Source organism: Sorex fumeus, unplaced genomic scaffold (assembly GCF_029834395.1).
Source record: "Sorex fumeus unplaced genomic scaffold, SorFum_2.1 ptg000020l, whole genome shotgun sequence".
Lineage (NCBI taxonomy): Eukaryota > Metazoa > Chordata > Mammalia > Eulipotyphla > Soricidae > Sorex > Sorex fumeus.
Window position 1 is genome coordinate 728500 of NW_026606077.1, and position 4145 is coordinate 732644.

A 4145-nucleotide genomic window follows, 5' to 3' on the forward strand; every position below is an offset into this window, starting at 1 on the left:
TATACCAAACTTTTTTTAATATTCAATAAAATATTGGTAAAATTTTAAAATGTAACATTGAAAATTTCCATTTTCTTCTTAAACTTTGGAGAATGGTTTACATTTACTCACACTTTCGTATATATTTTGGCTATCTGTTGCTATTTCTTTTCTTTCCATTGCTTCATCAACAAACAACAAAGCGAACTTCTAGGCTCTACAAAGACATTGGAAGGAAAGAAAAGAATGGGAAGGTGGATTAAGAGAGATCAGCAGAGGGGACTTTTGGGTGGATGGTACTACAACTTTGTTAGTGGAAGTGGTGACAGTTTCACGGTATGGAGCGGCGAAGCTAATCCTCTAAACTTTCATGGTAGTTTAAATCAATGATGAACCAACAAAACCAGTAACACCTTATAAGAAAATATATTTGCAAAGTACCTACTGAAAGTATTTGTTGAGTGTTCTATATGCCTGTGTGTTGAAAGAAATTTACTGCCCAGAGTTGCACCTTTCGGGATTTTGGTTTTCTGTAGATTAGACAGGATTTTGGTACTATGTAAATTAGAATAATTTGAACTGCCAAAGTACTGTATAATTATGATCAGAAACTGAGCATTGTCTTCAATATAAAAAGCATGGGGCGGGGGAATTGGAGATATTATACAGATTCTAAACTTGAAAATAATTTATTTACATGGAACCAGGCAATATTTTTTGTGCTTGATTTTGTTTTTCACAGTATCCAAATAGACTAAGGCAGAACTTGGCACTGAGTAATGGAGTGTTGTAGTAGCGAATACAAATCCTAAACATGTGAAAGTAGAGTGAGGTTAGTAGAATTTTAAGGTGTGTAGAAATAAAGGTCCACATTCACATAATTGGACTATTAAGGATAGTTCTGTTGAGAACTCGAAAAGAAAAGAGAATAGCTATAAAAAGCCTCCTCAATCTTAAAGAAAGTTTCAGATTCTACCAGAACAGAATATTGGTGGAAATCACAGTAAAGGCTGTTTGGTGAAATCTCAAATGGAAAGGAGAAACACGTGATTCGAAATTTAAGGAAAGCTTCTAAAGTGGGAAAGAACTCTGTCTACTATTTTATGAAAGATAGCATTTCTTAGTGTTAACATTAGACACATAAATGAGACATTTCTTTATTTTCTTTTTTTCTTTTAGAAAATCATTTATTTTCCGTCAACCTTATTTTCATTTCCCTTTGAGTCTAGAAGAACTTCTGTAGACGTAGAGATCAGGCACGACCTCCCGTGGGTGCTCCTGGGAGATGGTGCCTCACATGTGCAGAACCTCCCGGGCCAGCATCCACCACATGAGACCCACAGAGTCAGCTCCCTTGTTGTTGCAGGGGATGGCAGTGTCCACATAGCACAGAGGAGAGTCTGTGTTCCACAGAGCAATAGTAGGCAGGTGGACGTAAGTAGCCTCTGTGAGGGGCTGGTGGTCAGCCCTGGGATCAGGAACCACCAGAAGTCTCGGCTCCCGGAAAACTGCCTGGATTTGATTGGTGAAAGTTCCAGGAGTGAAGCGGCCAGTGATTGGAGTGGCACCCTGGCAGCAGCGAACTTCAGCACAGCACGCTGGCCAGGATTCCTGGATGAGATCACACTGACCTCCGCTGGGTTTTCAGTGGCAACAGTGGCACGAGCTGCCAGCAGAAGCTTCTCCCAGGTTCTCTTCAAATTTATGATGTAGATGCCATCACTTTTCCTTTTGTAGATGCACTGTTCCATCTGGAAGTCCAAATTGGTGCCACCTAAGTGGGTGCCTGCTGCAAGGAATTTGAGGGCATCCTCCTCCCTCATCTGCAGGACATGGAGGGCTCTGGACATTGTGAAATTTCCTTTTAAGTTACGAGGGGAATCATGAACAATGCCGTATGGGTCCCTCACTGGGCAGCGCGGAAAGGCTGAAGAAATTTCTTAAAGTTCTGAATATAAAAACAATCTTGACTTATTCTGTACTTTTAAATATAAGAAGAGTCAAATGACTTGAAGATAGATTTGTTGAACAAAAGTTAAAAAAGAATGGTAAAGATTTGGGTAAGTCGCATCTCTATTCATGTTTGAAAAAATGATAAATCTTTGGGAGAGAACAACTAGACTGTGGCAGGCAGCCTTAATGGATGACACCCAACAGAACAACATACACTCTTACATTTATTTCCAGCGCTTCTACTGGTAAGAATTAAATTGAAAATATATCAATAATATGAAAACTAAAATGTAAAAATCTAATAGGAGTTGTTACTATTACTAATTGTTATAGAGAAACTGAGACACCAAGAATGCAAATCGTTTGCATAAAAAACTGTGATGCATTTGCAAAATGTTTACAAGTGCACATATATTGTGCATAAAATGATACATATTTACACATATATATTCACATACGTATACATGTACCTACAATGCAACAACATTTGACTATTATCTACATATTTAGCTGTCAGTTTATCTATTCCCACCTACATATTCTAGCACTGCTAACTAGTCACTGTCACTGTCCTCTCATTGTTCACAGATTTGCTCGAGCAGGCACCAGTAACGTGTTCATTGTGAGACTTGTTACTGTTTTTGGCATATCGAATATGTCACGAGTAGCTTGCCAGGCTTTGCTGTGAGGGCAAGAAACTCTCGGTAGTTTGCGGGCTCTCAGAGAGGGGTGGAGGAATCGAACCTGGAATGCAAGTCAAATCCCCTACTCACTGCTCTGTCTCCCCAGCCCGCTAACTAGTAAACAAAGCAATTAAGTAATGACTGAATTTTTGCCTCCAAGGTGAACTAGCGAAAGTACAAAAGTGACACAGAAACATTTTCTTATGCTAGAAAATAAAAAAGCAGACACAAATGGACCAAAGCATGCTCAAATAACAGAAATCTTGATCAAGTGGGCCAGAACCATGGCACTGCAGTGCAGTTGACCCAGCTTCATCTCTGGCACTTCATGTGGTCCCCGAGGCCTGCCAGGAGTGATTTCTGAGCACAGATCCCAGAGTAATCCATGAATATCACTTGGTGTGGCCAAAAAAAAATGAAAAACAAAATAAACCTAGATAAAAAACTTCCAAAATTGTATTTGGATCACGATGATGATCACGACCATCCTGTTGTTCGTCGATTGCCTCGAGCAGGTCCCAGTAATGTCTCCTTCTTCCTAGCCCTGAGATTTTTAAAAAGTGTCATATTCAAGGCTGTTTCAGGCTTAAGAGAATGAGACCCATCATTGTTACTGCTATTTGGCAGATTGGGTATGCCACGGGGAGTTTGCCAGACTCTGCCGTGTGGGCAGGTTATATTTGGTAGCCTGCCGGTTTGTCCAAAGTATTTGGATCACTTTCATAAAAAACAAATAATTACAAATAACAAACAAATAACAAACAAATAATGCCTGAATATAATTAAGATTTAATTAGAGTGACATACAAGACAAGTTATATATCCATGACATGTAACTGTGTAAATAAATAATTGGATAAGTTAATGTGTGCAGAAGAAAGGAAAGATTTTCCTTATCATATAATTCCTATTAGTTAAACACAGATGGGATGATGATAATATCACATCATTCTTTGGAAAATATCACAGCAATAATTGTTTCAGGCAAAAATCTTAAATAGAATTAATGAGAAAAATTAGAACAGAAAAATATATTTTTTATGGTCTCAAAGCAATATCCCTGAAGGCATCCATTAATTAAAGCAAAGAAAATTAATATTTGCTTTAAAGAAGGAATATGGCATACAGCACCTTAATGAAGTGATCAAGTTAACATTGCCAGTGATGGATCATTAAAACACACTTTACTTCTGATATGGTGCATTATTAAGGAGCATATCACAGTTTTCCAAATAACGCTTTTATGATTTTTTTGCCAATTAATAAACACAGTAAATACAATAATTTGAGTTTCAAAAATCAGAGACATCCTACAAATGGCATAACTCTTGGAAATATCAGGGTAATTAAAAAAAAAAAGAAGGAGCTACTGTACCAAATTATGCATAGGGAAGTAGGTCCAGCTAAGTGTTGGGTCAATTCTGGACTAGATTCTGTGTGTCTACTAAATTCATTCACGGGACAATTGGGACTTTTTGAATTTAGTTGTAAAATGGTTATATGATTTTCATGGTAATATCATGGTTTTAA

At 37.7% G+C, this 4145-nt stretch overlaps 1 pseudogene; it reads right to left on the minus strand.

Moving 5' to 3' along the window:
• Window positions 1-1188: 1188 nt before the first annotated feature.
• On the minus strand, window positions 1189-1829 carry LOC130022604 (40S ribosomal protein SA-like; annotated as a pseudogene).
• Between the last annotated feature and the right edge of the window lie 2316 nt (window positions 1830-4145).